The sequence below is a fragment of the Choloepus didactylus genome, assembly GCF_015220235.1.
Source record: "Choloepus didactylus isolate mChoDid1 chromosome 11 unlocalized genomic scaffold, mChoDid1.pri SUPER_11_unloc1, whole genome shotgun sequence".
Classification (NCBI taxonomy): domain Eukaryota; kingdom Metazoa; phylum Chordata; class Mammalia; order Pilosa; family Megalonychidae; genus Choloepus; species Choloepus didactylus.
In genome coordinates this window covers 4,139,383-4,163,094 of record NW_023637577.1, presented here as the reverse complement: position 1 = coordinate 4,163,094, position 23,712 = coordinate 4,139,383, and the positions used below count along the sequence as shown (strand labels likewise).

Below are 23,712 nucleotides of genomic sequence, written 5' to 3'. Positions count from 1 at the left end.
AAGTTAAGAACTGACAGAATAAAAATTAGTAAAGTAATGCCTATACTTAGTAATCACAGACCAAGTTATAGTCATTTAGATAATTACAAAATTTTGATGATTTTCATAATGTAAATATAGGCAGTTAAAAATTTTTAATAAAATATATGTCCTGATCCACAAAGAAGTAATGAATTGGATGGCTGAAAATTGCAACCAGGTTCCCAAATTATTCAGAAACTCTTAATATTACCATGTTACACTGTAATTAGGTTTTACCCAGAACGTTCTTGAGAGCCTCTCCCACCTCCTTGTTCCTTAGACTGTATATGAGTGGGTTCAGCATGGGGGTGAGGATGGTATAGAAGATGGAGAGACCCTCATCTTGCTCTGAGCTATGCAAGGCACTAGGAATCATATAAATAAACATGGTTGGACCAAAGTAGAGAAACACCACCATCAGATGGGAAGAGCATGTGGCAAGAGCTTTACTCCTTGCCTTGGAAGAATTTAAGTGGAGAACACTGAGGAAGATAGATATGTAGGAGGCTAGAATGAGGCCAAAGGGAGTGAGGAGAAACACGATTCCAATCACAAAAACAACTTTCTCATAAGTTGAAGTGTCCTCACATGACAGCTTGAGTACTGCCTGCAGTTCACAGAAGAAATGGTGGACTTCTCTTGAGCCACATCTTGGAAAACTCATGGTATATGTTGTTTGGATTAAGGCATTAAATGCACCCCCTAACCAGGACACAGTGGCCATCTTCAGACACACTTGAGGATTCATAATGACCACATACCTCAAAGGGTTACAAATAGCCACATATCGGTCATAGGCCATCAGAGTGAGCAGAATGCATTCACTGCCTCCAAGAGCTGAATGGAAGTAAACTTGAGTTGCACAGCCAATATAAGAAATAGCTGATGTCCCTGAGAAATAGTTGGTGAGCATCTTGGGGATAGTCGTGGAGATGAGGCCTATGTCCATGAGGGAGAGCTGGTTGAGGAGAAAGTACATGGGGCTGTGGAGCCAGGAATCCAGAGAGAGGAGGAGGACCAGGGTGATGTTTCCTGTGATGGCAACAACATAGATGAGGAGAATGGTGCAGATGAGGAAGCCAACATGCCTCAATCCCGGGAACAGTCCGAGGAGGGTAAACCTACTGTAGAGGTCCCATTTCCTCTCCCCATGTTTTCTCTACAGCTAAATGAATGAAAGGGAGAAGTATGTCAGTGTACTCTAAAAGAAAATTATTTGTAAAGGAAAAAGATTGTCATGTAATGACTTTGTGATAAAATTATTATCCCCAATTTTTCCTGAATTTGACCCATCCTTGAAGAGAAACAGACTAAAATTAGCTTTAGTATTTATTAATAAACATAGTGATAAATGCCAATAAAATATACATTAATGCTTGTATCCATAAATTCATAACAATAGCTAGGCCTGTCCTCCCTACCTGTACAATGAAGTTTATGAAAATTGAGATGTTGATTATGAAGTAGCTTTCTACATGCAATAATCTTGGCATGTAATTCAAATGTTGATACTTCAGGATTTTTGCAGTCATATATTTCAGGTTGCTTGGGATATAATTGAATTTCAATGTGATTAACCTGAATAACTGTGATGGAGCACAATGATGATTTGCATAGCATATTAGTACTCAAAATTCCAATTTTACAATTTATTTCACTCTGTGCTGGATGACATCCAAGAAATATAATTCTTGCTTTATCTTCATCAGTATCTAGGCAGCTAACAAGGAAAGTAAGGCCATAAGAAGGAGCTCACCCACTTTTATTGGAAGAGGCTCGTTCTCTGCATCTTGGTGGGACTGTTCAGCAGGGCGTCTTCAGGCTACCGATTGACACCTGGTGATCACTGGGGTGAACCATCTCCAGAGCACTGTGGGGAGGTGTTGCGAGAACTGCAGTCACATCCACCCCATATCTTATGGTCATCAGAAAAATTCCTAAAAATAGCTAAGTCTGTCTTCCTTACTTGTACAATGAAGATTATGAGAATCGAGAGGTTTACTATGAAGTCCAAAACTGAGCTACATTTACTTTCTGGTTGCTCCTATATGGACAATCCCATGCATTTTCAAATATGTCCTGTCTTTCCATTAGGAATGGCACATCTCACATCTAAATATTAAGACCCTTCTCTGTTCCTGGATGAAGGCATTATTTTAGGTTGCACAGTTTATACTTAAAGAGATTGCAATACTTTTGTGTTTTCTTCAACTTACATAAACAAATACTACAATTATTGCATCATCCTGGGAATACTGTGGCACCAGTGAGACTTATAAAATTCCAGACTTCAACAGATCCATCTCAGGTCTCTCCTATTTCTATTCTTACTACTTTTACTTAAGAAATATTGAGTGAGCACCTGCATGTTCAAGGCACAATGCTAGTTGATAGGAGAGATATGAAGCTTAATAAGAAATGGTAATTTATGGAAATTTAAGGCTTAGTGGCAGAAATAAAAGAAACATAAACACAGAAATAATTCTGACACAAAGCAGAAATACCAGTGATAAATCTGCCTCTCTTCTGCCATATTATCAGCTCTTAACTCTAACTTTACATCTATATCTATACTATGTATCTTGTGCTGAAGGACTAAGAGGATCAAAGTGAAAAGGTACACAAGGGAAAGTCCTCAGCCCCTACCACCCAGCAGGAGATGTGCAAACTGCCAGAACCCAGAGCCCATGTGTTTCCAGCTCACCCAACTGCCTGTTTCGTGGATGCACTAGATGTATCAAAGGCACAGCAGGGTATCCAGGACTGAAAGAATGACATTCTCTAGTGAAATCAGGGGATGAAAAGTGAACTTGTCTTGTGGAAGACCATGAAGGAACCTGAGAGCACCCTGGATGATACAGCTAAAGGTGCAGTCCTGCCCTATTTCATTATAACCAACAAACACATCTACATACAGCCATTCTATTTCACTGCTTCACCTATTCCATTGACAGTATGACCAAAAACCTTAGATATAACATATATCTTCAAAAGGGAATCATTGGCAGACTTCTCTGTCATCACCATCACCACTTACAATCTGGTCATATTTTGATCCCCTGTATTCTACTTCTCTGACAGGTGAAGTGATTCTCACATTACCTGCTTTCTTGCACCTCAGAATCCACAACCAAGCAGTTTCCAAATAGTAGTGAGGTTTGCTATTTAGAATAGCCAAATGAAGAACACTGGCCTTGTGAAATCAGTGGTATTAGTGCCCCAGAAATGTGCCTTCGGGGACTTCTATTCCTGGTCTTCATTTATCTTTAGTTTTCTTTTTTTTTCATCAGATTTAACTTTTTTGGAGTAATTTCTAGGGAATAATTACCTGTTCCTTCTATTTGTTCTTTTGAGAATAGCAGTATCTTCCTCTTTCTCAGCTCCAGCATGTCTTAATAATTATGCTGTAACTGTGCTGCACATGACATCACTTCATCCCAGCATTCTCACCCAGGCTGTCACAATTGGCCTCTGGAAGGGCACTTTTGTTTTGGATAGTGTCTGAGAGATTCATTAAAGAGGTAAGCTGACACAATAGGAGTCTCTTCCCTCCACAGTATGTTTCCACAAAAGGGAAACATCTAAAACCATCACAGCAAGATCGTTTCAGCCATACATATGGGCAAATATAAATTAAGGTTTAAAGCAGTAAGAATTAAGAAAAACCATGTTCTCAATTTTTCTGAGGATTTCTACTATACTTTTTTTTTTTTTTACCATTTCATGTTTGAGTAATCATAAATATTAACTGATGGCTTTTCTGAAAATTTGAATATCATTCACTAGAGGAGTTATTTGTTTCTTTCCAACTACATTTACTCTCTTTAAATAAAATCTAAAAGTGACTTTACAGAAAGTGTTTCCATCAATTATTATATTCCCTTACCACTGAAACACTAAATCAACTAAGTGATAGATATATAGCCATTATAGTTAATAAAAATGGAGTTCCATTTCTATATACCCAGGACCAGTTTATTTTCAGAGGGTAAAGTTAATTATATAAAGGCAAAAGGAAGATGAAACACTTGACTCCAATGCCAAATCCAAAAAGGGAATACATTAATTTAGGTGAAGAGCTGCCTGAAAATAAATCAGTATTTGCAGTTCAGTAATCTCGCATTTCCAGTAAATAAGAGGAAGTGCTTTCTTCTATCATATGTACTTCAGAATGAATGAAGGATTCAGTGATGGGCTAGAACCAAATGGGTAGTTTCTGCAGGCACAAGGCCCTCATCATTGTGCTCCAGGGACCAACACATGACTGTGCTAAGGTCTCAATGAATATATGATGAATAGATTGAGTCAAGCAAGTAACTTTCCCTACTAGGTTTGGCAAGAAATTAAAAAACTTAATATTTACAATCACCCAGTGGTTTTATATTCTTAATGCAGGATCAGTCCTTTTCAAGGACTAGTGACTGAGCATTAGTTTCTGTTCTTGACACAAAGCTTAAGTTGTGTATTTCTTCCAAGAAGGTTCAACTAATTAGAAGTTCCCTCTAATTTTTGAAGATTTTGTTGCAGGTAGAATTTATTTTCAGAATTTATCATTGTATTTGAACACTTATGAATTCTTCCAAAAATATATGTTTTAGCACATGTAATGAGCCCATTATTTTAGAATTTATGTGATTTAAGATTAATATTGCATGGCTTATGGATATACTTGCTGATATTTAGAGCTTTTAAGTTTATAGTCTTTAAGGGTATACATGATAGTTTTCCTAATAATAAGTCCTTAGGAAACATTATAATTTATTGTTATTCATTTTTAATTAAAAGTTTAAAAGTATTTTCCCTAATTTTATTTAAAGCTCTGTTCTGTGTAAGAAAGTAATTATTACCAAAATTGTGTTACCCACTGCCATCATAGATTGCACATTCTGATCTTGAACACAAACATTAAAATAATCATAATGATACCTCTAAAGTTCCAACCCTGGGAACAGGTTTGAAGAAACAAGAGAAGAAATGGTGAGAATGTCAGTTAAGGTGACCTAATCCAGAGTGGTTCAGGTGAGGCCTCCTTGAGTAGTGATATTTGTCTTTAGTCTTTAGAGCCTTTTCTTCATTTGCACAATTCCAGGATATTTCCCCTCATCCATGGAGGAAATGGAACAGCTATCCTCCCTCCACTTACTTATGGCTGCCTTTTCCTGTCCTAAGGATTCTACTACCTCCATCTCTTTCATGGGATCTCAACTTATTCTACCATGAAGTAGTGCTGGCCCCCACTTACTACACACCACCCAGGTCTCTTCCTGGTGCCAGACTAGAGTCAAGTTCAACATGGTGTTTAACATGGTCTTCCTTCCCAACTGTACACTGTGGTATGTGAATATATCTCAATAAAACTGAACTTAAAAAAAAAAGTCCTGTCTGATCCTAAGATTGGCTATCAGGCTTTTTAAATAGACAGACTTTGGGCAACTTCTAGGGCAGATGACAGCATACAGAACTCCAGAACTCAGTCCTTCCTAAAAAAAAAAAAAACAGACATTAAAAAGGCAGGAATCATCTGAATCAACTGTTCTGAGGCTCCAGATGCCTGAAGAACATGGCACAGCATCCAGAGGAAAGTGAGAGGAAGATGCTAACAAAATATGGTAAAGCACAGTGAGTAGCTCCTTCCACCCAGTGGCTGCTGTTGCCCATCTCCAACTCTCATCATGGGCTGCCTTGAGGTACAGTCTCTGGCTGGCCACTGCTGAGAAAAAAATGTCATAAAAATCCTCTTCCCTAAGAACAGTGCTGGGCACAGTGAAGCACTAATCATGACTTTTGATTAGTAAATCAGGAAAGTTGGGTCCTGACTGGGTTAATATTTCAACCTGCCCCAGAAAACGTGGTGGCAGCCATTGTTTCAATACTATCACAGACAGGGGTCCAGGTGGTGGAGATTTAGAGATGCAGTGCCTCTCAAGGCTTTTGGGAACAATTGCTGAAGGGCAGCATCTACTGTTCAGGACAGGAAAGCAGAGCTTCAGAGACCCCTCAGAGAATCTGTTGACTTCCTTCCTGATCACCTCCACAGAGGACATCAGAGCTAGTATACAACCCCTCTGTGGGTTCCTTTCCTGTTTTGTCTGGGAAATACTGGCTTGGGAAATTTATCTCCTGGTCCCCCCTTGCCAGATTTTGCATGTTTGGCAAAAGCAGCTAGAAACAACGAAATGAATGTAAAATATAGAGAGAGGCAAATGAGAAACAAACAGAACAGATCCATTTTCCTGCAGAAGGAACAGGGGAATTGATGCTTTTTCTTGGAGGTGAAACAACTGCACAAAAGTATGATCTTAAAAACTAGACCACGTATACATGGAAAGAATGAGATGAAAAAGACTGGGGGAAATGTTCTCTAAATACAGGCTATACAAAAGGTCTAGAATAAATCGAACAATGAATCAAAGGGAGACTTAACACAAAGCCAATCAACAACAACCAAAAGCAAGAGAGAGGAACTGACCTTCAGAGTAAACTCATTAAGATAATCAGATGCCTAGACATCAGCAAACAATTACAAGTCATATTAAGAAACAGGATAATATGACTCAGTTAAAGGTACAAATAAAATCTTTCCCACCTCAGGAGTTACTGATATTCTGACTGCCCCCCTACATGAGACATGACTACCAGGGGTGTAAATTTCCCTGGCAATGTGGGATGTAACTCCTTGGGATGAGCCTGGACCCAGCATCATAGGGTTGAGAAAGACTTTCTGACCAAAAGGGGGAAGAGAAATGAAACAAAATAAAGTTTCAGTCACTGAGAGATTTGAAATGGAGTTGAAAGTTCATTCTGGAGGTAACTCTTATGCGTTATACAGTTGTCCAATTTTAGTTTGTATTTTATTAGAATAGCTAGAAGTAAATACCTGGAACTATGGAACAGCAGGCCAGTATTTTTGATTCTTGAAGATGGTTGTATAATTATGTAGCTTATATGGTGTGACTCTGTGATTGTGAAAAGCCTTATGGACCACACTCTCTTTACCCAGTATATGGACAAATGAGTAGAAAAATAGGGACAAAAAGTAATTGAATATTGGGGCCAAGAGGAGTGTTCTAGTTTGCTAATGCTCCTAGAATGCAAAACACCAGAGTTGGATTTGCTTTTATAAAAGGGGGTTTACTTGGTTACACACTTACAGTCTTAAGGCCATAAAAGTATCCAAGGTAACATGTCAGCAATCAGGTACCTTCACTAGAGGATGGCCATTGGTGTCTGGAAAACCTCTGTTAGCTGAGAAGGCACATGGGTGGCATCTGCTCCAAAGTTCTGGTTTCAAAATGGCTTTCTCCCAGGATGTTCCTCTCTAGGCTGCAGTTCCTCAAAAATGTCACTCTTAGTTGCACTTGGGATATTTGTCCTCTCTCAGCTTCTCCAGAGCAAGAGTCTGCTTTCAACAGCTGTCTTCAAACTGTCTCTCATCTGCAGCTCCTGTGCTTTCTTCAAAGTTTTCCTCTTGGCTGTAGCAAGCTTGCTCCTTCTCTATGAGCTTATATAGTGCTCTAGTAAACTAATCAAGGCCCATGCTGAATGGGTGGGGCCACACCTCCATGGAAATTATCCAGTCAGAGCTATCACCTACAGTTGGGTGGGGCACATCTCCATGGAAACACTCAAAGAATTCCAATCTAATCAGCACTAAAATGTCTGCCCCACAAGAGTGCATCAAAGAATATGGCTTTTTCTGGGGGACATAATACATTCAAACTGGCACAAGGAGTATGGGATGTTTTGGGTGTTCTTTGTTAATTTTATTTTATTCCTATTTTTATTCTCATTTTTATTCTTTGGAGTAATGAAAATGTTCAAAAATTGATTGTGGTGATGAGTGCACAACTATGTGATGATACTATGAACAACTGTACACTTTGGATGATTGTATATTTCATGAATATATTTCAATAAAATTACATTAAAAAACAGCATGGTACTGGCATGAGGGTAGATATACTGACCACTGGAACTAAATTAAGAGTTCAGAAATAGACCCATACATCTATAGTCAATGGATTTTTGACATGGTTTTTAAGTCCACTCAGTTGGGAAACAATAGTCTCTTTGACAAATGGTGTCAGGAGAACTGCGTACCCATATGCAAAAGAATGAAAGAGGAACTCTTTGCCACACCATATACAAAAATTAACTCAAAATTGTTCAAAGACCTAATTATAAGAACCAGGAGTATAAAAACTCCTAGAAGAAAATGTAGGGAAGCATGTTCAGGATTTTGTTTTGGGCAATGGCTTCTTGGACTGTACACTCAGAGCACAAGCAATGAAAGAAAAGATAGATAAATGTGATCTCAAAATGAAAACTTTTGCACATAAAAAGTCTTTGTCATGAAAGTGAAAAAGCAATCTACTCAATGGGAGAACATATTTGGAAATCACATATCTGATAAGGATTCAATATCTAGAATATAAAAAATAATACAATTCAACAGTAAAAAGATAAACAACTTAATTAAGAAATGGGCAAAATACTTAAATAGAAGTTTCTCCCAAGAGGAAATAAAAACGGCTAAAAAAACACATGAAAAGATGCCCAACATCACTAGCTATTAGGGAAATGCCAATCAAAACCACAGTGAGATATCATTTCACACATACTAGAATGGCCAGCATTAAAACAAACAAACAAACAAAAACAGAAAACTACAAGTTTTGGAAAGGATGTGGAGAAATAGGAATGATCATTCACTATCAGTGGGAATGTAAAATGGTGTAGCCACTGTGGAAGACTCTTTGCCAGTTGCTCTGGAAGCTAACTATAGAATTACTGTATCATTTGGCAATCCTGCTACTAGATATATATCCAGAAGAACCTAAAGAAGGGACTTGAACAGATATTTGAACACTGATGTTCATGCCAGCATTACTCACAAATGCAAAAGATGGAATCAATCCAAATGTTCATCAGCCAATGAATGGATAAACAAAATGTGGTATATACATACTATAGAATATCATTTAGCCATAAAAAGGAGTAAAGTCCTGATGCATGTAACAACACGGATGAACCTTGAGTATACTATGTTGAGTGAAATAAGCCAGATGCAAAAGGATGAATATTGTATTATTTCACTGCTATGAACTAATTACAATAAGCAAAATCATGGAGTTAGAATCCAGAATATAGATTTCCAGGAGATAGAGGGGTTAGAGAATGTGGAGTTGATGCTTCACTTGTATAAAAACATTTTACATTTCGGTTGACGGTAAAGGTTTGGAAATGTATCACGGTGATGATAGCACATTATTGTGAGTATAATCAACAGCATTGAAATATATAGATAAATGTGGTTAAGAGAGGAAGCTTTAGGATGTATATATTACTAGAATAAATATTAAAATATAAAACATAAGATTGTACAACACAGTGAACCCTATTGTAGAAAATGGGCTATAGTTAATAGTACAAATATAAGAATATTCTTTCATGAATTATATCAAATGTATGATACTAATACAGGGTGGTAATAATAGGGTGGTATATGGGGAAAATGCATCTAATGTAAATAATGGATGATGGATAGAACTATTTTAATAATCTTGTACCAATTGTAACACAGGTAATTACTGTTAAAAATGTATAATTGTTTTTTAATTGCTATCATCAATAGTAACAAATGTTCCACACCAATATAGGTGTTGGTGGTGGGGTATTGCACAGGAATCCTGTATTTTATGCATGATTTGTTTGTAAATTTACTTCTCGAATAAAAAAAAAAACAGACTACCTAAACTTTTCTCTGGAAGCTCTGATTCAGTAGATCTAATGTAGGGACAAGGACTGGATTTTTAACAGCCCCTGAATGGATTGATCAGGCTTGCTTGAAAAAGACTTATAAGGGTTTTATCCATGGATTCCCAGTGAACCATGTATTTTTCCCAAATATAGTCAATTAACATTATTACAGATTGAAACACAAGAATTTTATCACCTCCAGTTGGTGATACAGTGAAATTAAATGGGTACAACAAATTTTCACATTTGCTGTCTCAGCTTTTGGAAGAAGAATATAGAATCTTTACAGTGGAGTAAATAGGAAGGCAGATGGTATTGCTTTTAACCTGGATCCCAACTTGCTGTCTGTTGTGACCGTGGGCCTAAGTTTTTAAATCTGTAAAACTGAGATGATGTTACCTAACACATTTGATCATTGTGAGCATTACACAGGTCCATCTATGGAAGGTGCTTACACAGTAAGCACTATTATTACTATCCTTAAATTTAAAAGTTATCTCCTTTCCTGTTGAACATCAGTTTCCCCCCAAGTACCTTCCTCAAAGCAGCCAGCACCTCCTTGTTCCTCAGGCTATAGATGAGGGGGTTCAGCATGGGAGTGATGATGGCATCAAACACAAAGAGACGCTGGTCCACCTTGGGGGAGAGAACAGGACCTGGGGTCATGTAGATAATCATGGCTGGACCAAAGTAGAGGCTCACCACACACAGGTGGGAGAAGCAGGTGGCCAGAGCTTTGTTCTTGCCCTCAGGAGAGTGCATGTGGAGGACAAGAAGGAAGATGAGGGTTGTAGGAGTCAGGATGAGCCCAAAAGGGATGAGAAGGAAAACAATGCCAGACACCAACATCATCTTCTCATAGGCTGAGGTGTCCTCACAAGAGAGCTTCAGAAGGGCCATAACCTCACAGTAGAAATGGTGGATTTTCCTGGTGCCACAGGTAGGAAAATGCATGGCATAAATTGTGTGAATTAGTGGCAATGAGGAAAACCCCCAGCCCATGACCCAGTAGCCATTTGCACACAGACTCTGGGGGTCATGATGATCTGGAATCTGAGAGGGCTACAGATGGCCAAGTAGCGGTATCAAAGGCCATGAGAGTCAGGAGAACAGACCTCAGCCACTCCCAGCATCAGTAAAGAAAGATTCGGACTGCACAGCCGATGCGAGAGATGCCTCTGTGTCCTGAGAAGAAGTCAGTGGCCATCTTGGGGACAGTGGTGGAGATGAGCATCAGGTCCATGAGGGAGAGCTGGCTGAGAAGGAAGTACATGGGGGTGTGGAGGGTGGGCATCACCCCAGATCAGCATGGCCAGGATGGAGTTTCCAGTGATGGCAACCAAGAGAATCAGAAGGACAATGGTGATGAGGGAAGCCAGGATGTCCAGAGTCAGAGAAGAGGCCCAAGAGAATGAAATCTGTGGTGGTGGATCCATTTCCTTGCCCCATGTCTTAGTCTACTGTCTTGATCTGAAGGTTGATGAGGGAAAAGGAAAACACAGTGAGATCACTTCAATTTCCATTTAGATATCTCAGCAAAAAAACTATTCCTGAATTTTAAGATGTTTACTGGTTGAATCAAAATATGGGGCAATATAGTTTGAATGAATGACTATTCATCATTCTTATCCCCTGTTAATTATCCACCTGCAATGATGTTCAACAGAAACCAAGTAAACTACTTAGGTCACCCCTAGAATTCATTGTTCAGTACAATGTATGAATTTTTCCACATGGATTACAGCTGTAGCTTTTAGTCAGTGTGCAAACCATGACCTAACTCTGGTGGTGTGGTTACTAGACATGGTGCATCTATGTTTCAGTAGGGATGTGCATTTCCTCATGAGCACTGTCATGGTCTGGAATCCCTGCATGGGTGCTGCTTTGGATTTTGCATCTAGAGGCATTCCTAGAGTCCTGGCTGTCTGTGCAGATGGAGTCATCAGCTGCAGGTGGCAGTTTGTTTGGCCCTACCTGGAACTGGCCAAGTTTGCCTGTGACTAGCCTCACCTGTCACTCCTGGTCCTCAGGATCCATCACTCAAAGTGATTGCACCTGCCAGTCTGCTCGGATTTCTCTCACCACTCCACCTTTGTCTGCCCATCAGTCCTATGCTTGTGTTCAACATCTTTCTAAGGATATACTGAAAAAATATTCCATGTAGACTTTTTCCTAAAATTTTTTTGTAACTTTTATATCACAGGTGCTGTCACTCTCTAAATTATGATAAAGCAAAGAAAATTCAAGGCAAAGAAGAATTCTGAGTCAGAAATGGGGAAAAAATAGTAATAAAGTTGATGAACCTCAATTGAAATGCTTCCTTTTTGGTAACTTTGTGACTTTTAACTTGGCTAGTTTGTGTACACAGGTATTAGGAAATCCTGTAAATTCTGAAAAAAAAAAAAGTATTCAGTTTACTGGATATTTTTGAAGATGAACTCTAACTGCTGCATATGTGGAGCCATTCAGATTTGAGGCATCAGGGAGGTAAAGCAACATGAAACTAAAGATATTTTGCTGTTGGTGTTTCTAATACTCCTTTTAAAAAAAATAATAATAAGCAAGAGGAATTAAGTGGTTTCCAGAGCATGGCTTTTAGAACATAGGTTCTAGCAGGGAGTAGGTAGAACACACTTGTAATGCCTCTTTGATATTCACATTAAACATATTAAAATATCTTGGAGATACTGCCATCTAAATCAAAACTACATGATTTTTTAGGCCAGCATTTCCCCATACTTATTTGTCCACTGAACAAATTTCCCTCATTATGCTTATTCACATCCCCTCAGATCAAAGTGTGCAATGGAACATTGGGAAATGCTGACTCAGATGCAGAAAGAAGGGGACCCAGACTTCTAGTGTTCCATTTCAGCATACTATCTGGTATATAAGCAAAAATTCTAAACTAAAGTAATTTTTCACTACATATTCAGTTTCTCCATCAGTGCTCTTGTATTTTCATGTTGGGATCAGTTGCTCTAGAGAGAGAAACCCCCTATCTTAGTATGACTAAATGGCAAGAAAACAAAACAAAACAAGTAACACTCAATAATGCAACCACATTTAGTTTTTGCATTAGAATGGGGGGGAGGAATCATTTCCATTTATTTATAAAAAATGGAGACCAAAACTCTACTCAGTGTTTTATTTTCCTTTGCAATAATTAAGGTAGAGGAATGTAATTTGGGAAATACAGAAGAAAATGGTAAAAAGAACTAGGGAGTAAACCTACAATTTCTCTGATTTAAAAAAGAAGAACTAGGGAGTAGATAAAGAAGAGACAGAGAAATTGTTGGGAATGGGAAAGCAAATGAATGTGGACTGACAGGATCAGAAAGGTGGAAGAGGACAGATCACTTCCTCTGCCCTCTGCTCCAATTTCACCTCCCCAAGAAGGCATTCCTTGATCCCTGCCCAAGATCACCCCTTCATTGTCAACTCTCTTCCCCAGACTGTTTCTTCAGATAATCTTGCTTTTCTCCGCCAGACAAAGCACTGGATAGATGGTTGTGAGTATACAGTTGGTTGTGTCTCCTCACTGCCTGTGTGCCCAGCAGACAGTGTGTTCCATGAGGGAGGGGGGATTCTGCTTTGTTCCTCACTGGAATCTGGAGACCCACAGCCACTATGCATTAAAAGAATAAGCTGAAAGCCCACATAAAGAAAGAGGAAAGACACACAGGAAAGACAACAGAAGAAAGGAGAAAGAGTCCAGAGTAAATACAAAGAGGGAAGAAGAGACACATTCAGAAGTAGATTTAGAGTTAAAGAGAAAGAGAGGGAAGTAGCATGAGGCATTACCCTGGTGGAGAAGCAGGCAGAGAGACATGGCCGGTCCAGCTGGGAACTTGTCCAGTTCTGATCACATACACAGAGCAGTGGACTCAGATGGGGGCAGCCCCCTCTATAGCTGCTGCTGAAATGAAAGAACTGCTGCCCTTCTCTCTGCTCAGAGCCCTGCAACCTCCACCATCCACTTAAGGTTCTATAGTGGCAGCAGCTTAACAAGGAGGTTAGTACTTAGGTTAAAGTGGAAGTGCTAGAGCCAAATTTCAGGAGAACTGGAGTTTCCCACCTGGGCCCTGTGGTCAAAGCCCTGCCAGCATCCATGTGGGTGTGAGTTCAAGTCTGGCCTGTCTCATAGAAGCAAGCAGGGGCAACCTCCTCTGCAGCTCCGGACCTAGGGTCTGATAACACACTGGCATCGTGAGTATGTGTAGTGGAGAATATGTGAGTGAATCCACACGCCTCCTTGGCCTTTAGGAAAGTCATGCAGCAGAGCTGACCATGTCCCCTGTCCCTGCACAAGCTGCTAGAAAAGTCTAGGGTGCTTCAGACAACACTTGACTTGTTTCTGGGTGCTAGAAACACCAAAACTTTAATTCTGACTCTACAAAATACATGTTTAGCTGTATACATGACATCTGTGTACTGATTTTGAGTAAATTGACCAGTTATCAATTGACCATTAGTTGTGTAAAGTTTCATCAGGTTACACCATGTGTGAATGTGAGTGTCTCACAGGCATCCTATTTGCTCTACCCTGTCCCTCGGATCTGGCTCCTCACTGCCCTCTTCTGTGGTCAACCAACTTCCCATGATATTTCCTCATGCTTTCTTTGTAGTTGTCTCTATAGACTTTAAAAACTTTGGTGATGCTAAGGACAGCAGGAATCAAATGTTGCTCTTATCTGACATGTGTGTGCATGTAAGCTGACAAAGATTGACTTATTTCTCCAGTATTGTGCTACCTTGTCATCCTGCGTAGGTCCGGAACTTGTCAACTCTTGGAACTCTGAAATCTGCAATTTTCCTTATATGCTGGAACTGATTCATAATGAGACATTGGGTTCTTTGCATGGAAAATAAACTCCAACATGTAATGATCCTTAGGAAATAGACACATGATCTCACCTTGGGCACTGTTAGCACAATCAACAGAGTATAAAAACAGGGCCAGGAACTGACAGCATACATCCTCTGGGGAATACATTGGCTCAGTGTTTCATCTTATGGGAATCAGCTCAGGCTCCAGAGTGCTGCCACCACTGCCAGCAGAATGGAGATTTAATTTTTTAAAAAATCAGTGCCTAGGAATCTGCTCCCAGCTCTAAAAGTGTGGCTCTGGAGCCAGCACATGGAGGTTTTTATAGGTATTTTGCTCTCCCATTGCTGAGCCCTCCTTGCTGAGTTTCTTCTAAGTGGGCAGCTTCTTTAACATCACTTCCCTCTTCTTTCTCCTAGAGATGAAAACATTCCCTCTGGCAGAGGTCACGATCAATGGAAAAATGCATAGAACTGTTACCACATGCCTTCCAAGTGGGGAGCACCTGGACGTGTGAAAAGTATTATTAAAATGAGTCTTCTGTAGAAGAAATATTTACCCCTAAAGTAGTGAAAAATAGTTGTTGTCCTGGTTAAATTTACTTTGGGAATGGATGATTGGGTGAGTTAAAATTAACCTCCAAATTCCCACCAGTTCACACACTAAGACCCAGTCATATTGATGAATTTTGTTCCTATCTACCCAAGGAAAGAGTGAGAAAGAGTGAATCAGAGGGTTGAGTATAGGAGCAGTGAGGGCCAACTCCATCCTGACACTCAGAGAAATCCCACCCCCCTTCCAACTCCATGGGGGACGGTGCCTTCCTCCTTCCACAACCCTTCCTCAGTAACTGTGGTGGAAACCAGAAGGTCTGGACTGAGGAGGAAGCAGCTAAGCAGCAGGTGGCATGACTGGGACACTGTTTCAAACAGTCCTCACCCATAGTCAGGAAAAAAATAAAAATAAATTCTGGCATGCAATCATCACTCAGTGAATATTTAATAAATGCACACAAAAATTATTTCATTGAGTAAATAATGTCAAAGCATTGCACAAGTAGCCATTTGAGTTCATCTTACAAGTAAAATAAATGGTGGGTTAGTTTACTAGTTTCAGTTGGTTGGAATCTCATGCTCATAGCACTTCCCAGCTGTGAGCACATGGTATCATTCACAGTTACCATATAGTACTCTGTGTGGTTATGTTCTTTCCATCTTATGTATTTTTAAGTCATATATATGCAATATGCTTAGATGTGAATGCCATGTCTCCCTCCTCTGTAACTAGGGTTTTGTTTCAGGAAAAGCAACAGTCAGTTCAATTAGCAATTAGCCATTTTTCACTGGTAGCTGTTTTATATTCTTTGTCTGGGATGTCATCAAAATGACCAGTCCTTTGGCTTCTTATATGCACTGACAGAAAAAATCAGGACCAACATTCCTTGGAGACATCTGTGTCCACACAAGGGCTTCACACAACTCTCAAGGTATCACTTGGACTTCAGAGTCAGCAGTTGGTAATCATGATGACCATGTCATCTTAAAAGAATATCAAAGATAAAGAAAAGAACTGAAATTTTTGTTTAAAAAGGAAGAAAATTTTTTAAAAGGTAGAAGCAATGACTTGGGCTCCCTCATAAAAAATCAGCTGAAATAAGGGCTTGTATGCAGGTAGTTTATTTTTGGAAATGACTAGTCATGGGGCAGAGAAGAAGGGAGGCCAATGCAAGTCTTCACACTGGTGACTTTGCAACAAGGGCTCAATCCAGAGGGGGAGGTCCTCTATGGAACTACACAAAAAAGCCTCAGAATTGTCTGCCCAAGATACAGAGAAAGAGCAATTATTTTCCTGTGACCACAATATCTGGAATTTTCTAATGGAAAACCTGATGTGTCGGGTAACACTCCTTTTCACCAGCTCCACCCTATCTGACTTCACAAAACTTTCTGAGCTATAGTGGTCCAAGAACAAAACTAACTGAGGTGGGATGTAAGGAGTAGGAACCTGAGGAAGACCTGGCATACCTTGCTTCCATCCTGCCTGCATTCTCAGTTGGGCATCAGAAAGATCCTGCCAAAGCCAGGTGCAAGTGTTAAGCAATCCAAGGATACAGAATCTGAATATTTTTCTTTACTTAAATGTTACCTTTTAAGTGAGACCTTCCAGGCCACTCTACTTAGAACTTCTATGCATCTCCCCATCTCCCCATACATATTTCCTAACCCTTTCCTTGCTTTGTTTATTTCTGTATGTGTTGGTTAGATGCTGTACGTACCCCAGAAATACATCTTCTTAAATGTAATCCATAAATTTCTCTTTGGACCCATTGTAAATAGAACCTTTTGATAATGTTACTTCATTTAAGGTGTGGCCCACCTCAATCAGGATAGGTCTTAATTCTATCACTGGAGCTCTTTAAAGGTGGAATGAAATTCAGGCAGAAAGGGGGGAAGACAGACGGAGAAGCCAGAATCTGAACAGCAATGTTCGAATCAATGTGTGAATTACATGGGTGATGGGAGTGATCCAGTTTAGCTAGATTTTCTGAAAACCCAACCAAGGGGAAAAAATGGGCTAAGACCACAATTTATGGGAGCAACTGAGAATAGAGATGTTCTTGTTTACTAATGCTGCTGGAATGCAAAACACTGGGAATGGATTGGCTTTTGTAAAAGGGGGTTTATTTGGTTACACAATTACAGTCTCAAGGCCATAAAGTGTCCAAGGTAATGCATCAACAATTGGGTACCTCCACTGGAGGATGGCCAATGGTGTCCAGAAAACCTCTGTTAGCTGGGAAGGCACATGGACAGCATCTGCTCCAAGTTCTGGTTTCAAAATGGCTTTCTTCCAGGATGTTCCTCTCTAGGCTTCAGCTCCTCAAAAACATCCCTCTTAGTTGCTCTTGGGGCATTTGTCCTCTCTTAGGTTCTCTGGAGCAAAAGTCTGCTTTCAAAGGCCATCCCCAAAATGTCTCTGTAAGCTGAAGCTCCTCTCTCTGTTCCAGTGAGCTCTTCAAAATGTCCCTCTTGGCTGTAGCTCCTCTTCAAAATGTCACTCTCAGCTGCACTGAGTTCCTTCTGTTTGTCAGTTCATGAGGATTAAATAAGATAACACATGGGGAGCTTTGCAGAGTGCCAAGCACTTAGAAAACAGTCTATAAATGTAGCTACTAACATTTTTGTAATTGTTGTCATTGCCACCCTAAATAAAATGAAAGATTTCAGAGGATGGCTGAAATATCTTCTGAGACCAATTCAGAAAAAACTCAAGACAAACTGTATGTGTGTAACCTAATGTGATTGTAAACGGTGGGAACTAAATGACCTCCTCTATGTAGAAGGATATGCATTCCTTAGACTTTCCGTATATGTCATATTTTCATTCATTCAGGCAAAATCATCATATATTTGACAAGAGTTACAATGCCTCATTAACTCACTGCTGGGAATTTAGGGCTATGGCTAATCTCAGTGTTAACCAAACACACTTGTAGTTGCTTCTGACTGAAAATGTATATGAAATAAGCTATATGCACCCAATTGATGGATATACTTAGATACACACACATGCATACACACACACAGTCACTCCAACATGTAGAACCTGATCAACCAAATGAACCATCTCTTCAGAAACTATTTTCCAACCTAGGCTACCCCTGGGTTGAGAAATGATAAGTGAAAGGCAGACAGGAACATTCATTTTCTTTGATTATTTTGGAAATATCATAAGTCTATGAGGGTTAAAATCCAAAACTAGGGAGAACTTCTTCAGTGTAAAAAGGCCCACTTAACTGACAATTTCTGGATTTCCCTGTGTGCATGGCAACAAGAAAGAGTTGATTTTGTCTTCTTGCCTGGGTTGTCATAAGAAATTGGATGAAATCAAAGAAAAACATAAGCTGCCAAACTATGTATTCATAGATATAACCAGAAAAAAAAGGTAAGATGAGAGGAGAAATGGAGACTTTATTTCATGCATTTACCTTGATTTCATTTACTATATATATTGTAAGCAACTCATCTCAGTGAAGTCATGAGCCTGTTCTTTTGATTAAGATAAAAAATGTTTCACAAATAAATCCAATGTTTCAAATTTGGTTTTACAAGGTGTTTTTATAACATTGAGTGCTGCTTGTTAAAATACCTGCTTTGAGAAAGAGAGAGGAACCAAACTTGTCCTCCCCTTTCTCCTGATGAAATGACTCTAAAATGATACTTTATAAGAAATTTACCAGAAATGATAAAATTTAGAACCCTTAATTAAAAAAATAATACTTTCAGTAAATAGCAGTGAATATGGACTCTTATAACCATGTAATGTTCAGTAAAGAAAATAATATTTCAGTCATCATGATTGGCAGTCAATAAATTATCATGAAATAATAAAACTCATCTCCATCTCCTTGCACTGTTTTCTATTTTGATAGGGCCAAGAATCTGCTAGAAAGATGTGTTCAATTCAGTTCAACAAGTATTCCCAGAACCCCCATTAGAATCAAGTGCAGTGGTAAAGGAGTGCAAAATATTGACCCTACCATGAACCAGCTTATATTCTGACATAACAACCAAGATGACTTGATCCATAGCTGTTGTGGTCATGTCTAATGCAGCTTGCCATCCTAGGAACAAAATAGGCTTGACACTAACAAGGTTACAACTTAACATTTACACCCACAAAGGGTCAAATGGAGCAGGTAAAGCTAGAGTTGTTGCCACTGAAGGAAGTCAGGATCCCTTGCTCTGTTGTCAGACATGAAGCAAATTTTAGATCAGTACCAATTACCTGCAGAAGTAGTTGGATTCTTAGTTTAAGGTCTCTGCAGCAATGTCAAGTGGAAATATATGGAATTTATCCCGTAAGCCTGGGGGATCAAAAACAATATTGTACCTGGAGGGTGGACACTGTAGACACTAACAAATAATTTAAAGGATGCAGGATTTGGAATTCCTCTCATATCTGAATTATTTTTTGGAAAAATAAACTAGGTGTGTTCAAGAGAATGAATGTTGCCCATTGGAGACTTAACAGAGTACTAGTCCATATCAAAGCTGCTGTGACAGACAGTGTGTTGTGCTTTGTGCTGGACATAATCCAGAAAAGAATGTTCTTAAAGTTACTCCATTACTGCAGGTGTGGACCAATTGTAAATTGGTTGTTTTGGTGAGGCTACTTCAGCTAAGATGTGACCCATTTCATTCAGTGTAGTTTAAATAGTTTTTGTGGGACAAATCTTGCTTTCCCTGGTTGTTATTTCTTTCTCCTTCATTACTATGGGAATGAAGGAATACCTTGACATCATTAATATTGCAGAAACTGGGAACATTCATGGCATAAGTTGTGATGACTATGCATGATTGATACTGCTGGTTGAAACACATTCTTCTGCCTGTTGAGTGAGTTTGTAAAGAAACCATGAGAAATAATTTCAAAAAGATGATATTCTTCAGAGTACCTCCCAAGTATTCTGACTTACTTTACCTATGAATATGTGCCTCCTTTGTTCTTGCCTACATAAGCTACTGTTAAACATCCTCTGTCAGCAGAGATCTGTTAGGTCTACCTGCCACCCTGAACCATGTCTCTGTTAGCAGTGTTGATGCCACAAATAAATGATTGTATTAACCTCCTGAGTTACCCGGAAGCAATCTCCAAACTACTCAGACAAGGGGACAACACCCTAGGAACAGAGGTGATGGCCTTGAGGCTGCAGTGCAACACTCAGAGATCCAGGGAACCATGAGCAAAAGGATATTGACAAAGCAATGGTTGAGTCAGGAAGTAGAATCTCCACAGATGAAATTCATGGGTCATCTGTCACATCCATGTACATAATGGTTGCATGGGTCCTTGAAGCTTGTGGTCAGTGAGTGAATAATGGGATGCCCCAAAATTGCAAAAGGGCTTGACCAAGGGGTTGGAAGCCCTGGGAAAAGGGTAAAAGGAAAGCAAGTGCCAGGAGACTGTGGCAGCTGTAGGGTATACACTACTGACTACACTGGGTATAGCCACAGATCAAAATATGTTGCAGATACAAAAGGATGTCAATTAGAGGAGGAATTAGGGCTGGAAAGGGATATATGGATAGCATGTGCCAACAATGTAGAGTTAATGACTACCAAGTTGAAAGATAAAGACTGCAGTATTGAAGCCTTAGCTTGCTAGAAGCATGGCATTAGGGACACTGGTTTCCAAGCAATTGGGTACTGGGCTCTAATGTCCCAACCACAGTTTGAACCATGGAAAGGGGCACCAGTGAGTGCAGCACATCTGAAGAGCAGTATGAACTTGATGACAGTTTCTGGGAAGAAGTGATTGAGATGTCAATAAATGCAACACCCTTAATGCCTACAAGAGGAAAATTGAGCATCTATCAAGGAATGTATTAATTATAAAAGTATAGTTTTCTGCAACATATACAGCTTCAAACCACCACAAGGCCTCAGAAAATGGAGAGTTAAACATGGGATACTCTAAAGGCCCAGTATAATTTGGAGGAAGCAACAAAGAGCAGTTTTAAAACAAGGCCAATCTATAATAAAACTGTAGGCAAGTGGGACCAATTAAACTTCAGAGTTAGCACATCAAAATAAACAAAATCCCATAAATCAGCACAAAATTATAAGCCAAAGTAAGCCCATGAATATATTTCTCCATCAAAATAACAAATTAAAACTTCAGGGGAGGCAAAGACATTGGAAAAAATAATCACAGAATTTCAAAGAAGTCGCCTAAATCAATTCAAGGACAGGAAGGAAAATATGGCTAGAAATATAGTACTGGTAGATATAGAGCTAAAGGATATTAAGAAGAAAATGTGTGAATAAAAAGAAGAATTAGAAAGTCTTCAAAGGAACAACAAATTATGGGATGAATGGCACAATGATTAAAAATAAATTAGAGACATACATTAGCAAGTATTAACAGCTAGAAGAAAGAATCAGCAAAATAGAAGACAGGACAATCAAAATCATTGAGTCAGAAAAATAGAGAAAATAATAAAAATCTGAACAGTGTCTAATGGTCTTGACTGACAGCCTGAGCAAACTAACATACATATCATGGGAGTCACTGAAAGAGAAGGAAATGGGTCAAAATAATATCTGAGGAAATAATGGTTGAAAACTTCTCTACCCTTAAGAAAGATATGAATATGCATGTCCAAGAAGCAAGATACTCCAGAAAGAATAAAATCTGATGATGTACTCTGATACACATATTAATCAGAATGTCAATTCAAATGCCAAAGATAAAAGGAGAATTGTGTAAGTAACAAGAGAAATGCAATTTGACACATAATGTCCTCATTAAGATTAAATGCTATTACTCACCAGAAGCCATGGAGGCAAGAAGGCAGTGTTGTGACATATTTAAGGGACTGAAAGAGAAAAACTATCAGCCAAAAATTGTTCATCCAGCAAGATGTCCCTCAAAAATGAGATTTTTAAAACATTGACAGATAAACAGCAACTGAAAGAGTTCATCACCAATGAACCGTACTACAAGAATTCTGAAGAGAGTCCTTCAGATTGAAAGGAAAAGACAGGAGAGAATTGCTTGGAGCTGTGGGAATCCAAAGTAAAGGTAACTAAATGGGTAAATGCAAAACCCAACAGTGTTGTATCCATAGCATATAATTCTACTCTTCAATTCCTAAAAAAGTTAGAGTATACTTGAATAACAAACATTTATATTCCTTTATACCAGATACTCAGAATATAAAGAGGTAATGTAGAACAAAAACAACATAAATGTGGGAAATGGAGGGATATGGGAGTAGAGGACATGAATGCTGTTGAAGGAAAGTTGATATCTTTTTAGATTAGCAGGCTATAGAAGAAGGTTTGTAATACAAGCCACAGAGTAACCCCAAAAAATATTTGAAAATATATGCTGAAGCAATTCACTATAGTTTGTTAAGTTTTTTTGTGTGTATGTGTGGTATGATAGGAGCATATTAGATGCAAAGAAGCTGTATCAGGATATTTGTTTTTCCTGTTCCTTTGTTTTATTTTATCTGGAACTTTTAAAATTTTTTGATCAACAAAGTTGATTAAAAGAAAGAAGAAAAAATATATATATGCAGAAACAGATATAAGAAATTGATCAGTCAGATACATTACAAAGGAAACTAAATGGAAAAAGCCTATAAAAGGAAAGAGAGACAAAAACAGATATACCATGAAAAACAATGGGAAGATTGGTTGAAATAAGTACTGCCTTTAGAGTAATAACAGTGAATGTTAAAAGATTAAGCTCCCCAATGAAAGGGCAGATTCTCAGATTGGTGAAAATGCATCATCTAACTATATGTTGTTTATAAGACACTCACATTAGACCTAATGATACAAATAGTTGGAAAGTGAAAGGTTGTTGGAAGTAACCATGCAAATAGAACAATAGAGAGCTTGGATAGCTATACTAATATCAAAGAAAAATGGATTTTAAGTCAAAAGCAGTAATAAGAGACAAAGAAAGATACTTTATATTAAGAAAAGGGTCTGTCCACCAAGAAGAAATGACCTAACCTTGGTGCTGCAAGATACATAAGACTAAACTGAGGGGAGAACTCGATATGTCTACAATAATATTTACAATAATAGATATTGCTACCATACACCAATTTCATCAGTAGATAAAACATCTAAATAGAAGATCAAAAAGGAAACAGAGAACTGGAAGATATGATAAATGACCTAGTGGTAATAGACATATACAGAATTTTGCACCCCAAAAGGTAGATTACACATTCTTCTCAAGTGCACCTTGTTTTTTCTCCAGGATAGACAACATGTTGGGTGGCAATAAAATTCTTAATAAATTTTAAAATGTTGAAATTATACAAAGCATCTTCTCTGACAATGGAATGAAGTTGGAAATCATTAGCAGGAAGGGAAAAATCCACAAATGCATGGAAGTTAGAGAACACACTTGTTCTGGTTTGCTAATGCTGCCAGAATGCAAACACCAGAAATGGATCAGCGTTTGTAAAGGGGGTTTATTTGGTTATACAGTTATAGTCTTAAGGCCATAAGGTGTCCAAGGTAATGCATCAACAATCAGGTGCCTTCACTGGAGCATGGCCAATGGTGTCCAGCAAA

At 38.8% G+C, this 23,712-nt stretch overlaps 2 pseudogenes; both read right to left on the bottom strand.

The window, feature by feature from the left end:
* Positions 1-247: 247 nt before the first annotated feature.
* Positions 248-10,196, bottom strand: LOC119524403 (annotated as a pseudogene).
* A 70-nt stretch (positions 10,197-10,266) lies between these two features.
* Positions 10,267-16,643, bottom strand: LOC119524402 (annotated as a pseudogene).
* Between the last annotated feature and the right edge of the window lie 7,069 nt (positions 16,644-23,712).